The sequence below is a fragment of the Scyliorhinus torazame genome, chromosome 5, assembly GCF_047496885.1.
Source record: "Scyliorhinus torazame isolate Kashiwa2021f chromosome 5, sScyTor2.1, whole genome shotgun sequence".
NCBI lineage: Eukaryota > Metazoa > Chordata > Chondrichthyes > Carcharhiniformes > Scyliorhinidae > Scyliorhinus > Scyliorhinus torazame.
This window is the reverse complement of record NC_092711.1, coordinates 297318392-297338809: the sequence shown is the minus strand read 5'-3', so window position 1 is coordinate 297338809 and position 20418 is coordinate 297318392. Positions and strand designations below refer to the sequence as shown.

At 47.4% G+C, this 20418-nt stretch overlaps 1 protein-coding gene across 2 annotated transcripts in view; it reads left to right on the top strand.

Annotated features, from left to right (window-relative positions):
• nalf2 (NALCN channel auxiliary factor 2) overlaps positions 1–20418 on the top strand; it is a 498859-nt gene that overhangs the window by 467985 nt on the left and 10456 nt on the right. The window lies entirely within an intron of this gene.

Genomic DNA, 20418 nt, shown 5'->3' with positions numbered 1-20418 from the left:
GCATTCCGATGGAAAGAAATAACTGATTCAATTTTAACAGCGCTCGTGACTGAATTACTGCCACAGTGCGCAAGTGGAGCAGATCGGATTTGGATCGTTTTTAAAAGGCCAAGCAAGATCAGAATTTTCTTCAGTTTTCCAATTGACAGGGAAAACAAATTAAGTTTATACTTTCCTCGTTTATTCTCGGTCAATTTTAAAAGCCCACGATCACTGTTAAAATACCCTTTGGTTCAATGGAGGATGCATCTGTGCCAAAGTCGGAATGCTGGGAAAGCAGTCAAAGCTGACCGACAGCTTCAAATAATCAGGCACAGCTCCGCAAGGAAAGAAAACCTGGCAGCAATTCAAAAAGGTTTTACGGGCCTCAGGCTGGCAGGATCCCCCCCCGGTTCCGGCAAATTCTTTTGACCGGCTCGCTGCACGGGCACAGGGCTGCAATATTCTGCCCACAGTCACTGAGCAGATGAGGGGTCAATTCAGAGCGGTCAACCTGGCTTCTGCTTCAAGTATACCCAATATTCCATGGGGGGGGGTGGGGGGGGGGGGGGGGGGGGGGGCAGAATAAAATGATACTCTGGTCAGTATTCTCCAAACCCGCCTACACCCCACATTTCCCATCCGAGTTCACACTTTGCAAAAGAAATGGCTGAATTCTGCAGCCTGTCTCCAGTCCATTGCGGAATTTTCCCTTTCAAATGTGTTAGAAGGATTAAAGATGTTTTTGACAGTTAAAATGATTTGTAAGGGCTTCTGTACAACTTTACAGAACCAGGGCAGCACGGTGGTGCAGAGGGTTAGCACTGCTGCCTCACGGCGCCGAGGTCCCAGGTTCGATCCCGTCCCTGGGTCACTGTCCATGTGGAGTTTCTACATTCTCCCCGTGCCTGCGTGGGCCTTGCCCCCACAACCAAAAGATGCACAAGATCGGTGGATTGGCCACGCTAAATTGCCCCTTGGAAAAAAAATAATTGCATTCTCTAAATTTATTGAAAAAAAGCTTTACAGAGCCCGCCTGGATTTCTCCCATTTTGAGACTGTGCCGTAGTGTGCGCAGGAATGTGGAGTGTTTGCAACAGCGCTGGCTAGCAGGAAACATGCCAAATCTCCTGACCCCAACCTCAGTAATTATGCGCCCAGGATTTCACGCCATATTCAGTGGCGTGGCAGGCCCGGATTGCATGTCGTCTGCCATCTTGTCCAGATGCCATATTGAAAAGGTGCCAAACATCACTAAAACTACTAATGAAAAACAGGTGAGCCTTCTGAAAATGAAGATAGATCTCCAGGAGCTCACTGAGACCACAAGATGGACCTGCCAGGAACAAAAACCGATTTGCAGGAACATTCCGAGGCTGGGAGATGGACTCCCCACCAGGACACTTAGTTTGGAAGGTCCATCTGCGAATGCACCCCCGACCCATTACTGTGGTGTTCCAGAGTCCATGGTTGTGGGCAGGCCCCATGCTGAACTCCGGAGGCGGCCAAAGGCTTAGTTCCCAGAATCTGCGCGGCACGTTGTTCCGAACATGTTTTCCGCCGGCATTGTGGAGCGTCTGGCATGGCGGGGGGCCAGGGGGTTGGGGTGTCGGGCCTCGCCTTGATCTGCATCCCATTAATGGAATGCAAATGAGGTTCAAGCCGGCCTCTGGTGGGTTTTCCAACCCGCCATGGCAGGCACCACGAACATTCCGCTATAAATTCACACCAACACAACAAGCCCAGTGGTTGCGGCCACGCAGAGAACGTGGACCCAGCTAAGACAACACTTTGGGCTGACTAAAATGTCCCCCATCTGTGGCAATCACAGATTCCCCCCAGCCAGGCTAGATACCACCTTCAAAAGATGGAGGCGGGATGGCGGCACATTGACGGTCGGGGACTTTTATGTAGGGCACAGACTGGCGACACTGGCCGAACTGACGAGGAAGTGGAAACTAGCAAAAGGACAGGAAATGAGACATCCAAATAAAACACTTCCTCCACAGAGACAGTAGGGTACCCCGGGGCGGCAGAAACCACACTTCTAGAGGACCTGATAGGCACAAGCAACAAGAAGGGGGGGCTATGTGGGAAAATATATGGGCAGTTACTGGACAGAGCTCGAACACCACTGGACAAGACCAGACAAAAATGGGAGGACGAACTGGGGACAGAAGTAGGATGGGGACTCTGAACGAAGCACTGAGCAGGGTGAACTCCACCTCCTCCTCCGCAAGGCTCAGCCTAATGCAGCTCAAAGTGGTGCACAGAGCGCACCTGACCAGAACCCGGATGAGCAGGTTCTTCCCGGAGGTGGAGGATAAATGTCAACGGTGTCAGAGGGGCCCGGCCAAACACACCCACATGTTTTGGGCTTGTCCTAAACTTGCTGGGTTCTGGGCAACCTCCAAGGTTGTGGGGGTGAGGGTGAAGCCATGCTCAATAGTGGCAATCTTCAGGGTATCGGAGCAGCCAGAGTTACACATTGGGAAGGGGACCAACGTCCTTGCTTTCGCTTCCCTAATCGCACGCCGGAGAATCCTGCTCGGCTGGCGATCGGCAGCACCACCCACAGCTGCAGACTGGCTCGCTGACCTTTCGGAATTTCTCCACCTGGAGAAGATTAAGTACACCACCCGAGGGTGAGACGAAGGCTTCCTGGATACTTGGGGACAGTTTGTCGGTCTGTTCCAAAACCTGATTGAGGCCAACAACGAGGAGTAAGTTAAGAATAAATGAATAAAAATCCAAGATAGATGAGGAACCAAAGGACTGCGCAAAGCAGGGGGGGCGGGGGGGGGGAGACGGAAGGAAGGTGGGGAAACCATTGAAGAGGTGGGAGCTTTCACTGAAACTAAAAGCAAAACACAGTTGAAGCCAAAGGGCGGGTGGGGGAGGCAAGGGGAGGCAAGGGCGGGGGACTATAGACCGATCCAGAGGGTGGAAAAATGTCCATAAGGTCAATTAAATGAAAGACAAACTAAAGCTCTCTGCGCAATAAAGTAAAGTAACACAGGTAAGAAAAATGTGATGTATATATACAATTGTTTATATGAGAAATGCCGATAATAAAGATGTTTTAAGAAATAAAATAAATTCACACCAGTGTGAAATCGAGATTCTGGGCATCCCACCACATTCTCCATCTCCCCCACCTCCCCTCCCCCCAGCACCACCTGCCATCAAACCCGCCAGCAGGGGCTTGGGAGAATTTCCCCTCCAGTTCCTAAAATCAGAGATTCAAACCCGGTAGCATCACTTCACTTTGTGAGTTGTGATATTTTACAACTCACAACCTACAATAATCTCAAGTACATTCTGACATTCACAGGTAAAACTGGTGCAAGATTGCACTTGTCTCTAACCTGGATCACATGGCAGCCCAGGAGTACTGAATCATTGAATGAATCAACACAGAGGGAGGCCATTTGACCCATTGTACCTGTGCTAGATCCTTGGAAGGGCTTTTAATTAATCTCACTCCTCTGTTTTTAACCCAGCCATTCGGATTGAGAGCAGGCTGATTTAAATCCTTTGCTTTAAGTCACCTCAGGTGGGAGGCAGTCTCATTAAAAACAAAACGCTCGAACGGTACCAACGGCAGCAGAGTGGTTAGCACTGTTGCTTCACAGTGCCAGGATCCCAGGTTCGATTCCCGGCTTGGGTGACTGTCTGTGCGGAATCTGCACGTTCTCCCCATGTCTGCGTGGATTTCCTCCGGGTGCTCCGATTTCCTCCCACAAGCTCCGAAAGACGTGCTGTTAGGTGAATTGGACTTTCTGAATTCGCCCTATGTGTACCCGAACAGGCGCCGGAATGTGGCGATGAGGGGCTTTTCACAGTAACTTCATTGCAATATTAATGTAAGTCTACTTGTGACAATAAAGATTATTATTATAAATTGTCTGCTGTATTTCCAACATTACAACAGTGACTAGACATCATTGGCTGTAAAATTGCCTTGGGTGATGAAAGATATTACTAAATGTAATTCTTTCTTACTTAATGGCCCTGCTAGAGCAGAAAGGGTGAATTCTGCTGTTCCTATATCCCTCTCTCTATGGCAGAATTTCTCCACTCCATCCACCAGCACTCTCAACAGTTCCTTTCCCAGTATTGCTTCATTCCCCATCCAGCTCGCCACATCTCAATTCATTGCAAACACAATAATCTCTTCTCTGCTCCACCGGCAATTCTCTAGCCATTAGTATTCCTATCACTTGCCAGCCTTTGTACAGTCTCTAACCTCTCTCAGAACTCCTTCCTCACTTCACACTCCATAGACTTTCCTCCCATTAAACTACACCTTGGCCTTATTCTGTCTGTTTCTGCTCCATCTCAGCCTATGCACCACCAACACAAAGCCCACACATCTGTACTCTCAGCACCCATTTACTACCTCTTGCAAGTCAGGCGGTGGACCACCAAATCTCAAGATTGTCACTCAACTGTCTTGTGTTCTGTGTTCGTTGTCCAGCAAGGAATCTGCAGAACTGATGGTGACTTGTCCAAACCAGGATTTTTATTAATGTCCATGCAAGTTATTATAGAATTTCTTTAGATTCCCCTGGAACTATCTCTATGCACAACTATCCTCATGTATGTCTTACAACCTTCTGGAGATAGCCGGATGTGCCCTGACTTATATCTGACGCCACCTGATGGTGGGAGGTCACACTGCTGCATACATGGCCACTTGCTGGTGGGAGGTCACATTGCTGCATACATGGCCGCCTGCTGGTGGGAGGTCACACTGCTGAGTACATGCAATATTACCTACAGGCATATCACCACAGACTGGAGTAAGAAACTTTACAAGTCTGTGAACCAGCTGTGGTTGAGTGCATCTGCCACTTTGAGGCTGGAGACTTCTCTGAAAAGGGTGTCTCTGACAATTACCTGTACACCTTTGTAAAACAGTGGAAGCACGCACATTCAGCCAGCTCAATTGCATCAAATTTCATTGCGATGCAAAAAACACATCAGATAGGATATACAGGACAAAAACAGGGCATTTGCTCCAACCAGTCCAGGCTGATGCTTGTCCTCCACTCAAGCCTCCTCAAAAACTTTCCTCATCTAAATCTATCATTATAACCAGCTATTCTCTATTGTCCCTCATATGCCTGTCTAGCTTCTACTCAAATCCATCGATCCTATTTGGTTCAATCATTCCCTATGGTAGCGAGAATACATCTCTTCCGAAGTCCCTGCTAGATTTCTTGGTGACTTTTATATTGATGTCCTCTAATTAGGCTCTTCCCCACAAGATGAAACATTCTCCCTGTATCCACCCGATCAAATTCTTTCATCATTTTAATGACCTCCGCCTTTTTTTTTCAATCCTTTGTCAATCCCATGCACACTTTTAAAGAGGAACCCTCACATATGCTCCATCACTTCCAGGTTGTAGGCACCACAACTGCATGAGGAAGTGTGGGAGAGAGGTCTGCACCTGGTGATATTCTTAACATTAGTCCATCAGAGCGGTGGTGGCAGCAACACGAGAGACACCTTGCCAGATTTGAATGTCCTCTGCCATATCTGCAAACTTTGGGGACCCAGTAATGAGAAGAAATCTGCCTTCCCCACACAGACAGTTGTGTGAGGTAATAGAAGACTGGCCATGGAGTTTCACCACCATGACTGCAAGTATGGAAGGGTTCATACCCAGCCTGTGTAATGTCATTTCTCATGGCATAACACTGTGTAGTTTATTTTGGAGGGTGCAGCCAAAGCCCATATTTGTAACTTTACTGGAAACACTAACGGCTGTCACGCAGACTTTGAGCGAGTGGACAGGGTCATCCGGGAAGTCACTTATTTTCTGCATTCTACCCTCATGCAGATCAATGAAATGATGAGACCCAACTCATTAATTAAGTGAATTTGCTGCCAACTTATATTCCTTTATCAAACCCTTCAAACAGAAATGCACCAGTTCAGTTCCTTTGCTGTTGATTTAGCAGATCTGACCTATGGCTTCATTAACCTCAGTCGTTGACGTGGACATTGGTCAAGGACAGATTCATGGACTTCCGGTGACGGCGTGCGGGAAGCGGCCGCACAATGGAGGGCTCCCATTCGGGAATGGCATTTTCGGGGCTTTAAGCCTGGTCCCAGGCTCCACGGAGGCGGCAGAAGCAGGGAGAAGGCACGGAGGAGGCACAGTGAAGACACAGGAGGAAAAAAAAAACAGAAAAATGTCGAGGGTGAGCAAAAAAACGGCCGGAAAAAAAACAGCTGAAGGTCCGTCGGGGAGTGGAAAGGTCACCGCGGGGTCACCAAGGAAAATGGAGGCTGGAGCACCAGGGAAGGCCGCACTGCTTACGGCTGAAGAAATAACTAAGGTGATGGCTGCGAAATTTGAAAAGCAGTTGGCGCAGATTGCGAAATGCATGGAGACGGTGAGGAAGGAGATGAGGGAGGTTATGAGTGTGCTGGTGGAGGAGGCGGTTTCCCCAGTGAGGACGGAGGTGGCGAGCGCAGTGGCGGAGGTGCAAGAGCAAGGGGAGGCGCTGAAGGAAGTGGAGGAGACGTTATTGCAGCACGGTGATCAACTTGCCTCGATGGGGAAGGAGATGCGGAAGGTGATGGACACTAACAAGGATCTGCGAGGAAAAATGGAAGACCTGGAAAACAGATCCAGGCAACAGAATTTGAGGACTGTGGGGCTGCCCGAAGGAGTTGAAGGACCGAAGCCGACTGAGTATTTTGCCGCGATGCTGGCAAAACTATTGGGGGAAGGGGAGGATCCCTCCCGATATGAACTGGATCGGGCTCATCGGTCGTGGAGGCCTGTACCAAAGGTGAGTGAGCCGGCAAGGGCAGTGACTCTGTGTTTCCGTAGGTACAGTGTGAAGGAGAAGGTTCTGAGCTGGGCCAAGCAGAAGTGGGTGGTGCAGTGGGCTGGAGCTGGTATACGTGTATACCAGGACTTTACGGTGGAGCTGGCAAGGAGGCAGGCTGCCTTCAACCGGGTGAAGAGGGCCTGTACATTAGCAAGGTGCGGTGCGGCATTGTATATCCAGCGAAGCTGAGGGTGACTTACAAGCTCAGGGACTTTTATTTTGGAACGGCGGAAGCAGCGGAGGAGTTTGCGAAAGCAGAAGGACTGTGGCAGAACTGACAAATTGAGGAATGGCCATGTGCCGATGTAACCTCATGACTGTATTTTCTTCTTTTTTGTATCACTGCGCGCGGGTGTAGAGACTAAAGGAGCCAATGTGGTATATATTTGGACAAGGGAAGGGACAGGACTTTCACTCGAAATGAGGGTTCTTTGGGGTGTAGGTGGATAGGCGGGGTTTGTGTGCTAAATGGGGATCTTTGGGCTTTCCGAGGGCCGGGCAAGTGGGAAAGAGACCCGGGCGGGGGCCTCCCACGCTGGCCGGTTTAAGCTGGCCAGTGAACGGGAGTGAGGTGGGGGAGGGGCTGTAGCCATCGGAGCCTGGCAGAACAGAGCCTGGTGGAAAGTTGGGGGGAAGGAACCGAGGTTGGGAGGAGGAGTTTTACAAGAGGCAGTGGACGGGAGGAGCTGGAGACCTGGGGTGGGGGGGGAGGGGGGGGGGCTGTGTAAGATTAAGGGTGACTACGGGTAATCCCTAATTCATTTTTGTCATTTGTTTATGTAAACATGCGGGTTGAGGTTTGGGGGTTGGTGGGTAGATGGGATCATTGTTATTATGGGGACTGACATATACAAAGAACAAAGAACAAAGAAATGTACAGCACAGGAACAGGCCCTTCGGCCCTCCAAGCCCGTGCCGACCATACTGCCCGACTAAACTACAATCTTCTACACTTCCTGGGTCCGTATCCTTCTATTCCCATCCTATTCATATATTTGTCAAGATGCCCCTTAAATGTCCCTATCGTCCCTGCCTCCACTACCTCCTCCGGTAGTGAGTTCCAGGCACCCACTACCCTCTGCGTAAAAAACTTGCCTCGTACATCTACTCTAAACTTTGCCCCTCTCACCTTAAACCTATGCCCCCTAGTAATTGACCCCTCTACCCTGGGGAAAAGCCTCTGACTATCCACTCTGTCTATGCCCCTCATAATTTTGTATACCTCTATCAGGTCGCCCCTCAACCTCCTTCGTTCCAGTGAGAACAAACAGAGTTTATTCAATCGCTCCTCATAGCTTATGCCCTCCATACCAGGCAACATACCATATCTTGCTGATTATTGTTTATTGTTGATGGATGTAAATGTGGGAAAAAATGTGAAAAAGGAGGAGAATAAAAAAAATGTTTAAAATTTTTTTTTCAAAGGACAGATTCAGGGGCAGCATGGTAGCATTGTGGATAGCACAATTGCTTCACAGCTCCAGGGTCCCAGGTTCGATTCCGGCTTGGGTCACTGTCTGTGCGGAGTCTGCACATCCTCCCTGTGTCTGCGTGGGTTTCCTCCGGGTGCTCCGGTTTCCTCCCACAGTCCAAAGATGTGCAGGTCAGGTGGATTGGCCATGATAAATTGCCCTTAAGTGTCCAAAATTGCCTTTAGTGTTGGGTGGGGTTACTGGGTTATGGGGAGAGGGTGGAGGTGTTGACCTTGGGTAGGGTGCTCTTTCCAAGAGCCGGTGCAATCTCGATGGGCCGAATGGCCTCCTTCTGCACTGTAAATTCTATGAATCTATGAAGGTAGATCTGATGCCACTATGTCACAATGTACCAGTTTTAAAGCCTGAATTTTACACTGGGCTCTTGGACCCCAGTGTTGGGGTGAAAAGTGGGTCCCAAGCCCACACTTGCTGTCAATGGGACCCAGGCAGACCGTGAGCAGGCTACCCAATGTCCAATTTAGGACAATGGCTAGGCCTGTGATGCTGCCAGCTCCGTCGCAGGGCCAATAGATCTGAAGCTTCAGCACTGTCACTGAGAGAGATTGTCACTGCCGAGGTGTGCAGGAGACCGGAGTCTCCAACAAGCAATTCCGGGGAAAAAAGATTTTTTTAAATTCAGGGATCAAGGATCGATGGGGAAGGTCCTTCAAGGAGATTGTTGGGGTCATGAGGGCTACCTTCCCAGTCAAGCTCCTAGCTCATGTGTAGCTGATCCTCATTGCAGCCCACTAGAAAAATGGATTAGCGGTGGGAATGCCTCAGGAATCCATCTCAACAAGGCTCCCCACTACCACATGAAAATGGCCACTTGGGCAAAGTCACAAAAGGGATTGTGTGGAGATGTACCCCAGTGGGATGTTATGCATGCAGAGAAGGAGTGGATCAAATATCAAGCTTGTAGCTGCCACTAATAAATAAGACACCATTGTAAGTTAAACAAACAGCAGTATGTTCCTGGGTGTAAAACCAAATGTAACCAAGTCATGTAACCAATCATGCAGTTGCTTTATCTGAATTCTTTGTTCTCCATTGAATATTACTTCCACCTGTTCAGGTATTTCCAAATGAAAACAGATCATCAGAGGATGTGCTCCTCTCCAAAACCACACAAGTTGTTTCTCAAGAACTTGCTGATTGTCCGGTACACACACCTGCACCAGGTGTCAAATTGAAGTCTACAAACAGGTTCCAGGTTGTGTGAAGTTCGCGGATCTCAGGATCTGGCTTCTGCTTATCCTGGACTGGGAGTTAGGCAAATCAGCCCAGACTGCTATCCAGTGACACCCGATAGAAATTGCAAAAGGTACAGCCTCGGAAAATTAATCACTCATCCTTTTAACAGGTGGAGAATGTAGTGTAGCGGTAATGTCACTGAATGAGCAATCCAGAGGCCCAGGCTATGCTCACCAACTGCTATTTAACACTCAGTATAACCTGGGACGAGATCCAGCAGCCCATTTTCCCACGTTATGGCGGCTAAGAGGGAGATCACAGGGCAGACCCGTGATGCAGTGGGTTAGCCCTGCTGCCTTACAGCACTGAGGTCCCAGGTTCGATCCCGGTTTTAGGTCACTGTCCGTGTGGAGTTTGCACATTCTCCCCGTGTTTGCGTGGGTTTCACCCCCATAACCCAAAGATGTGCAGGGTAGGTGGATTGGCCACGCTAAATTGCCCCTTAATTGGAAAAACTGTATTGCCCCCCCCCCCCCCCCCCCCACACACACACACACACACATTGGTGACCTGATCAGGTTCACATCCAGCAAGGGTACGCACCTGATTTCAGTAAATTTGATTAAATTCAGTATAATTAAATGTCTTGAAGCCATAGATTCTGCTCTTGATATATCCTCCCCCCCCCCCCCAACACCCGCCGCCCGGCAGCATGACAGCACTCCAGTGCAAATCACTACTGGTTTTCAAAAACGTTAACCAGTCATGAAGACCGCGCTGAGGGCGCAGACGTGCCTGGAGGCTCTAGATGTTGGGGTCAAAGCTGGGCATTGCCTGCGCGCACTACGGCAATGCCAGGGGCGGTGACATGTGGGCACATGAAGGACACAATCATCTCTGACTTTGTATGGGCAGGGAAGATGCTGAAGGTGGGGAGGACCCTGCTACAGAGGCAGAGGCAGCAGGGGGGGTCGGCGTTGTCAAAATTGCTTTATTATTATTGGGCAGCGAATGTGGCAAGGTGCGGCGGCGGTGGGGAGGAGAAGGGGTAGAGTGGGTTCGGATGGAGGAGGAATCTTGTGAGGGGTCTAGTTTGAGGGCTATGGTGACGGCAGCATTGCCAATGGCTCCGAGTAGTTATTCAGGGAGCCCAGTGGTGCAGACCACGGTGAAGATATGGAATCAGCTGAGGAGGCATTTTAGGGTGGAAGGGATGTTGGTGCTAACGCCGCTGTGCAAGAATCATGGGTTTGAGCCGGGGGGGGGGGGGGGGGGGGGGGGGGGTGGATAGTGTATACAGGAGGTGGAGGGAAGTGGGGCTGGTCAAGGTGAGGGATTTGTATTTGGGGGAAGAGTTTGCCAGTCTGGAGGAGCTAAGGGAGAGGGTAGAGCTGCCGAGGGGTAGTGAGTTCAGGTATCTACAGGTTAGGGACTTTGCACGAAAGGTCTGGAAGGGGTTCCCTAGATTACTGGGATACACCCTGCTGGAGCGACTGCTGCTTCCGGATGTGGAAGGGGAGGGAAGAATTGGGGCTATATATAACTGGCTGGGGGGGGCAGGGAGGCAAGCGGGTGGTGAAGATCAAGGAGAAATGGGAAGCGGAGATGGGAATGGAGATCAATTGGGGAGTATGGAGTGAGGCACTGCGAAGGGTAAACAGGACCTCCTCTTGTGCACGAATGAGTGGGTTCTTTCAGGGGGTAGCAGATGAGTGTGAGAGGTGTGGGCGGTGGCCAGCGAATCATGCACACATGTTTTGGGGTTGTGAAAAATTGGGAAGATTCTGGGCGGGAGTGTTCGCGGTCTTAGCCAGGATAGTGGAGGAGGGAGTGGACCCGGACCCTTTGGTGGCGATATTTGGGGTTCAGAGAAGCCGGAGCTCATGGAGAGGAAGAAGGCCGATGTCATGGCCTTCGCCTCTCCGATTACATGCCGACGAATTTTGCTGGAGTGGTGGTCGGCATCGCCGCCGGGGGTAGCAGTATGGTTGGGTGACGACTTCCTGTGGTTAGAGAAGATAAAGTATGAGTTAAGGGGCTCAGCAGGGGAGTTCGAGAAAGAGTGGGGGATGTTTGTGACTGAGTTTGAGGAGCTGTTCGTCGCGGGGGGAGTGGGGGGGGAGGGGGAGGGGGAGGGAGTGATGGGGAGGGTGGGTGAAAAAGGAGGAAAATCTGTACAATCTGTACAGTTGATTGTTGGGAAGGATGTTTCCCGGGGTGTTTATTTGCTGTAACCTACTTTGATACAAGTTTGAATAAAATGCGTTTGAAAAAAAAAGTGGGCACATGAAGGGGAGAGTGGCAAGGAATTTCTGGTAGTGGGGAGTCAGGGGAGGGGTTAATCCTCCTCCATTGGCGTGGTTCCCCTTATGTGTGGTGGGGGGAGAAGAGAGAGACCCGATGACAGCGCTGGGGGTGGGGGAGAGAGGAAAACCCCATTGACAAAGTGGGAGGGGGGAAGGAGAGCCCCTGATGACAGCGTGGTTTTTAAGGTATGCAGAACATCGCCAGCATTACTAACCTTCATGATTCGGGTAATAGGTTCCTATTGCACTTTACTCAAAAATTTAAAAGATAACATTTTAAGATCACTGTAAAATATTAGAAATAATGATTTCAGATTTTGTTTTAAAAGCACATCTACAGCTGTTCTGAATGGATATAAATATGGGAATCTTATGTCCCCTGGTTCTGAGGTACATTAGTCAGCCAGCAGGAGGGTCGGCATACATAACTTGCGAGCTGCGAAAACAATCAAGGAAACTCTTGCGCAGTGGTAATTTGATACGTAATCATGGTGTGCGAATTTCTTTGAGTGGAAACATGTCCAACTCTGCTGTTACACTGCAGCTGCGGCAAAATATGATGAGACGGACATCTCACATGCATTGACAAAATAATAAAAAATTAACACATCTTCAACGAAATAGCCAATCAGGGACGACCTGCCCTTTACAAATACAGACTGGCTGTTTCAGCTCAGTTGAACATTCAAGGTGCCCAGACCCTCTATTCTTGCTTACAAATTCCAGTAATCTTCTGACACCCGAGGTTAGGCTTACCGGCCTATAATCCACTGGAATCATTCTTTCAACTGTCTTAAATAGTGGAGTGACCGGCAACATTTCCCAGTCCAAAGAACCAGTTCCCTAATCGGGAGAGCTTTGGAAGATTATAGTTAGGCCACCTGTAATATTCTCACCTGCTTCCTTTAAAATTCAGGAATGGAAATCATCTGACCCTTCGGATTTCGCTCTTTAGTGCCTCTATTTTCTTCATTGCTGATTTGTTGACCTCAAGTTTGGTGCGTCGCCGTCCCTGATTCAATATTAGTTTCCTTGGGATGTCCGGAGTGCAATTATCTTCTTAAATGTAAATACTGACGGCAAAGGATTATTCTACGTGCCAGCTATTTCCTTATTCCCATTGACCACATCATCATTATCAGTTTTCTCAAGGGGCTCACTTTGCTCCTGATCACCCTCTTTTTCTCAATATAATTCTAAAATAAATTTTGTGTTGATTTTGATATCCTTTGCAAGGTTCTTTTCATGCTCTCTTTTTGTAGCTCTTTTGGCACCTTTGCTGTTTTCTGTATCTTCTCATTCATCAGGGTCGGTGCTACATTATTTGCATTTTTGTATACTTTTTCCTTTAGTTTTATGTTATCTCAACCTCTTTCGTCATCTATGGCTGTTTATTTTTGACAAGTGGAGGTCTTGCCTTTTAGGGTTATAAACATGTTCTGTACCACATTAAATTATTTTTGAAAATTTCCCACTGATCATCTGCCGTTTTCTCTCATGAACAGATTTGCCCAGCTTATTATGAACTTTCTCTGTCTCATATCCCACTAAAGTCATCCTTACCTAAATCTGGAATTACGTATCTGGTTCGTGTCCCTTCCTTTGTTATACTATGTGGAGCTCCATCATATTACGATGGGTATTTGATAAATGTTGACAGACCATTAGGCTATTAACTAAATCTGGCTCTTTATTCACCTTTGAGTTTAATTAGAAGAAGCAAATTCATGGGGAATAAATCTTCGCACAGAGAGCTGTGGGAATGTTGGGTGAATGGAGAGAAAATGGAGGGAGAAGAAAAAGATACATTTTCGTGGCATCATAGTTATTCACAACGTTAAATATCTCTCTGATTCCAGCATTCATACTCCTGGGCCACTCACCTGAAGTAGCAGTAATCTGCCATCATTCTAAACCACCAAACATGGTGAGCAGCAGCAGATTCGGAATGTATCCCCACCTGATTATTTTCCTCACTCTCCCTCCACTTGTTACAGGCACAAATCCCCAGCTCACTAATTTCATAATGTTTTTGCAAAAACAACAGAAATTGGTCCCATGTATTTATGCTGGCACTGGGTCAACGGAAACATTATACAGTCCATTAATCATTTTCAGCACTCTTGCATAGTTTGTTTTAAGTAAACAAATTTAAACTTGCTTTTCTAGTTCCTATGTAACAAATCTCACCCTAGTGGTCAGGAGCAAAGTGAGCCCCTTGAGAAAACTGATTCTTAAACTGTTAACAGTTGTGTTTATGCCCAGGGTACTCTGGCTTTCTTTTCTTAATGAGTTGAAGATGCTGTGCATGAATAGATTGTAACAACATCCTTACTGGGAAAAGAGGCATATTTAAATCCTGTTTGGTTTTATTTCGGAGTTGGATTCAATCTGGTGCCTCCCTCCTCCTCACGTTAATTGCAAATGTTTCTGACCTTCGTTTTTTTCCGCTCGGCAAGAGAAAACTGGGATCGTCAGTGGCTCCAACATTTTCCTCTCTTTTCCATTTGGCCCAATGAACCTGCCTCCCCAATTTTTGCTGCCCATCCCATTTCCCTGCTTTTTCCACATGTTCATCAACAGCGTTATTCCCTTTTTAAACACATGAATTGATTTTGCATCTTTGCCTTGATTAACAAGGGGGCTGGAAGGTTTATTGAGCTTAGACAGGAATGTGGGGTTTAAATTACAAGCAATTTAGCCATGATCATATTGAATGGAGGAGCAGGCTCAAGGGGCTGAGTGCCGTACTGTTGATCCTAACTCATATGTCCGCAGGCCTTCTCGGGCTGTGTGCTCAACATTGTCATCTTGTTGCGTGAAGAAATGTTTTTTTTTTCAAATTTAGAGTACCCAATTTTTCTAATTGAGGGGCAATTTAGCATGGACAATCCACCTAACCTGCACATCTTTTGAGTTGTGGGGCGAAACTCACACAAACACGGGGAGAATGTCCAAGCTCCACACGGACAGTAGTGACCCAGAGCCGGGATCCGAACCTGGGACCTTAACGCCGTGAGGCAGCGGGGCTAACCCACTGCGCCACCGTGCTGCCTGCGTGAAGAAATGTTTTCATGAATTTGCTTCAATATTTCAGCGATCCCAAGGAGTTGATTGCACATTCCTCAGCTTTCCATTCATCCTAATTCCTCAATCTTTGGCATTCGTGTTTCCTTTGGGTAAACCAGCAAGAAAGAAATGCCCAGAAATTTGGCCACACCACTTTCACAAGAATTTTTAAATAGTGAGACTTTTGGCCCAGCAATCCCTTTGGAGCTTTGCATTCTCCGTGATATGAAATCATATCGTAGATATGGAAGAATGACCAAACAGCATATTGTTACTGATCCACATGGAAGGAGCCAACAGCTCCTCCAGCACTACAACTAATGGGCGCATTAGATTCAACGCGATCTCACGAGACGTTGCAAGGAGAATCCTGTCCTTTGGTACTGATTCCCAACAAATGGGAACCAGGTGGAATGGCAGTCATGGGAGTCTCCAAGGGGATCGGAGGCCCCCAGCTGCATGCCCTTTGGGCATGGTGGTGCCTGGGCACTTCTGGTGCCACCTGGGTATCTTGGCAGTGCCATCCTGGTACCCTGAAAGTGCCACCTGAGGGTCATCCTGGCACTGCCAAGGTGCCAAGTGGCATTGTCCTATGGCAGAGTCACTGCCAGGGTGCCACATTGGCACTGTCAATGTACCAAGATGGCATTTTTTGCATACGTGCAGTTGGGCTGTGGTTGCCCACCATGCGTGTTGAGAGGCCGGGGGACTCTCCCATGTTGTGTTTGGGCTGGGGGAGGTCAGGGTCTTTTAGGGGGGGTTCTCGGAGATCGGGATGCATTTAAAAATGGCGTCCCGACCTCTCGATACTAAGGGAAGTTCCGGCGAACAGAACTCCCCGTTGTAAAAAATGGGGCTATGTGCAGCCTCAGCCACGCATTCCCCGTTTCGGCCCGTTATTCAACACGAGCAGCGTTGAATAGCGACCTGTCTCTCGGCATTGCGAGTGCTGGGAAACACACGACTAAACGCGCTCGCTCGGGAACTTTGTTCACTTTTGGGAAGATCGCGCCCAATGTTTCTTACATGATTGAACAAAGGTTTTTCCTCCTACTAATTTAATCCTAATTTATCCCATCACTTGATCACTCTTTCAGTTAAGACCTATCTGATATCCACTCTTTTTCTATAAACCTGCACTCCAATCTCTTAATCCTTCGAGATTCCCTTATTCTATGCCATTTACATCTTACAATTACTCAATTAGGTCCACTCGATTCTTTCAAGGGGGAACAACAAAGTATTTTCTCTCCATCCTGCACTGTGAATTCAAGGCTGTATTTTTGTCACAGTGTTTGAATGATGATGATTTGCAATCAGCTGCCAGCCTGGCTCAGTTGGTAGCACTCTGGTTTCTGAGTGACGAGGTTGTCATTTCAAGTCCCGGCCTCAGGCAAGCACATATGATCTGGGCTGATAATCCTCCGTTGGAGGTGTTGTCTATCAGATAAGATACTAAACTGAAACTCCTTTGGCCTCCTCATATTGACGTGTAGAATCCATTGGTACCACTTGAAATAATGAGCTGGGAATTCTTCCAGTATGTTGACATTCACATAAAACCAGCAACAGGGCGAGTGCTTATTTGCTGTTTGGGGGATGTGTTTAAGACTGATTGCTGCATTTGCTGTCAGATAGCAAACTTCATTTAAGATAATCTCCAGGTGTGTCAAGCACTTTGGCACCATTCGAGGATGTAAAAAGCATGTTATAAATGTCCGTTATTTCTTTAAACTGTGGGGGTTTCAGATGGGTTGTTCCATTTTGAGTGGTTTGGGCTTCGTCCACAAACTTGATTCGGTTACTGTCCTGTTATAGCTTCTGGTATATCTATTATGTAATCAACAGATGTTAACAATAATTCATCTGTTATGGTTGTATCAGACTATGGGCACATATTGCAGTTTCAGCACACGCACATGGCACTCACTGAGGAACTAACTTGCAACTAAAATATATATGCAATGTGCATTTTAGATTAGCATCGCTCTGAACAAGACATCGTACCATCAGCATGATATTAACTTGTTATTCTGTAAAACACTGGCCACAGCTATTATCAAAGAGTCATATCATTGCTGTGAAACTTGAGTGCATTTAAATAGTGAATTTAAACCGCAGGCCCACAGCAGCATTAAACAGTTTTCTTAATTTATTATTGCACCTCTTTTTGGTTCCCCCTCCTCCCCCACCGTTATTAACTAATTTCCTAGTTTGTACAGCATTCCCTTGCATAGCAGGCAAGAATTAAAATCGAACTTTGCAACTCAAATCGCTTGTCTATCAAATCACTGCCTGTCCCATTTTCACCTCAAAGCTTTCCCCAGACATCAGTGACCTTATCCATTTCAACCTGGGGTCCTCCTGCTCCATGGCACATCAGTCCAATATTTGTTTGCCTGCTTTGAAGAAAGGTACCTTCAACCCCAAAGGGAGAAAACGGCAGGGATTCTCTGGGGTTGCCTGCTGGATGCAGGATTCGCGATGGCCTGCTGGATCCCACTTCAGGCCAGAATCGGGATTTGCACCGGGCATCAAACCGGTCACAGGTCTCCCGGGCTGCCCCGCCGGCCATCATGGGCTTCCTGACACCCCGATGAGTTTCTTGCCCTGACCCGGCACGAAGATGCAAATTGCTCATTGGAGCCTATTAGCATCTAGTTGATGGGCAGGATGCCCGATTCACTTGCCAGCTGGGATGCTCCAGCCCTCCCAGTTGAGAGTCCCACTGGCGTGAATTGGTGCAAGTCCTGAGGAACTTGGACCCAGCGGTGGGGGCCTTCCGTGCGATTGGGCTCATTTGACAGCTGTCCCCATTTGCAGCATTTAAACAGTCACTCAGTATCTAAACATTAAAGCTTTCTCATAATAAAGTGAATGTGTTTTCACCAGTACCCCTGAACCATTTAAACAGTTAGTCAGTATCTCAGAAATACACACCTCTCATAATAAAATGAAAATCCTATCTGTACCCCAAAACCCTTTATTTATTTTTTTTGTATATTGTTACAGTACCCAATTAATTTTTTCCAATTAAGTGGCAATTTAGCGTGGCCAATCCACCTAGCTTGCACATTTTTGGGTTGTGGGGGCAAAACCCACGCAAACACGGGGAGAATGTGCAAACTCCACACGGGCAGTGACCCAGAGCCGGGATCAAACCTGGGACCTCAGCACCGTGAGGCCACAGTGCTATCCCACTGTGCCACCATGCTGCCCTGCAAAACCCTTTATTAAAAAGTCTGACAGTATGCTACGTTCAAAGGTCTCTGAGATTATTACATTTAGGAAGGGAATCAAGGGTTCTGGGGATAAGGTGGGAAAGTGAAATTAAGGATTATATAGGATCAGCCATGATCTCACTGAATAGCAGAGCAGACTCAATGGGCCCTATGGCCTACTTCTGCTCCTATATCTTATGGTCTATTGAAATGTCCAGGTAAACCCTTTTAAGTGTTGGAAACCTTTTAAGAGATTTTCTCCCTGTCAATTTAACTACCCTTTAAAATATAGAAGCCTGTGTGTATGCCTGGAAGGCTAAAAGCTTTGAACTGCATTGTTTACATTCAATTTCATGTCCCCATTGCCTTCTAAAAGCTTTTGGATTGACAGGTGGAGGCAGTTTCAAAGAGAAGATTCAAATTGTTTATTTATGTAGCTCTGCAGGGATCCATTAACTCAGGCAAGCAGATATTTTTCTAATGCATTTAATCTCAAGTGCTTTCTAAAAATAGAAGGGACTGCCCTCACAGCTGAAGGGGGTACGTTGCAAATGATTAGGGTGGGGTGATCGGAAGGGGGAGGGGGGGGGGAGCTGCTGCAGCACCATTTTGAGATTGGGGCACTCTTTAAACATGGTACCCCAGTCTCTGAGGTGCGGAACCTGTCAGAGAGATTAGGTCTGCTACTCTCATTTCCAGGGCAGACCCTGGTGTGCCATGGAATGGCACTGAAAACTCGCTTGAGGCAACAGAAAAAATTCAATGTGCCATTGCATGATACGTCAGGCCGCTTCCAGTGCCAGCAGGAATCACTCTGGTTTTCCCGCTGACTGGAGCACTTATTTGCAGATCGGGAGAATTGTGCCCAACATCTCCACCCTGAGTACAATGGAGGCTTTGGGAACAAATCCTTCACTGAACATTATTTATAAAAATTATAAACAACAGCAGAACCAATGCTGAACCTTGTGGCACTCCAGTGGTAATTGGCTGCCAACCAGAAACCCACCAATGCACGACATCTCACTAGTCAAACATTCGCCGATCTATTTTAATACATTCTCATCTGCCCCCATGCGATTTGGCCTTAAGTAACAGCTTCGTTCAAGAGATGGTGTCCAATGCCTTCGACAATTCAGGTAGGTTACATTCTGTTTCTCCCATTTCTACTAGGTTTGTTATTTCCTCAAAGGTCATCTCCCAATCGAAAAACCATGTTCACGTTTCTCAGGTTGCTCTTACATTAACCCTCAAAATACTTGCTAACATTTACTCAACAATAGGAGTATGTATCACAGGTCTATCACTGAAGGTTCATCCTTCATTTCCATTTTGACGATGGGGATCACACTTGCTATTTGTTCTCCATTAAAATCATGAGGGGCCAGTCACAATAGATGGGGAAGAAACATTTCCCGCTTGCAAAATGATCAGGAACGAGACGGCGCAGATTTAAAGTGATTTGCGACAGAAGCAAATGTGATGTGAGAAAAAAAAACGTGGTCACACATTGGGTGGTTCGGGTCTGGAATGCACGGCCTGGAAGTATGGTGGAGGCAGGTTTAATCAAGGCGTTCAAGAGGACATTAGATGATTATTTGAATAGAAACAATGTGCAGGGATACGGGGAAAAGACAGGGGAACGGCACAAAATTATAATGCTGATTTGGAGAGCTGGTGAAAACACGATGGGCTGAATGGCCTCCTTCTGCATCATAAAACACTTCTCTGATTCTGTGATCATAATTTCCCTTGAACTGAGTGTCTCACTCAACCATTTCAGAGGGTAGTTAAGAATCAACTGCATTGCTGTGAGTCTGGAGTCAAATGTAGGTCAGGCCAGGTTAAGGATGACAGAATTCCTTCCCTAAAGGACTTAAGTGAATGAGATGTTTTTTTATAACAATTAATGATTGTTGTCATGGCCACCATTACGGAGACTAGTTTTAAAATCCAGATTTATGTAATGAATTAAATTTAATCTCCACTAGCTACCTTGGTGGAATTTGAACTGGTGTCCCCAGAGCATTTGCCTGGGTTATGGATACCAGGTCAGTAACATTACCATTACACCACAATCTCTAACCACCCCTGCCCCTGTTACAGGATCGCGTCATCACCCACCACTCACTCAGCCTTGGAGGCAAAAAAAACAGCTTCTGTTGCAGTAATGGCCACCAGCTTTGCATACTCTCTGGCTCTTGACCAAAACAAAAAGGCCCAAGGCCTAGTAGCCATTACTGCAGCAGCAGCTGGCTTGAGGTTCCAATAGGTCCTAGATGTGAAGCAAGCCTACTGACCCACTTAAGTCTTTGTGGCT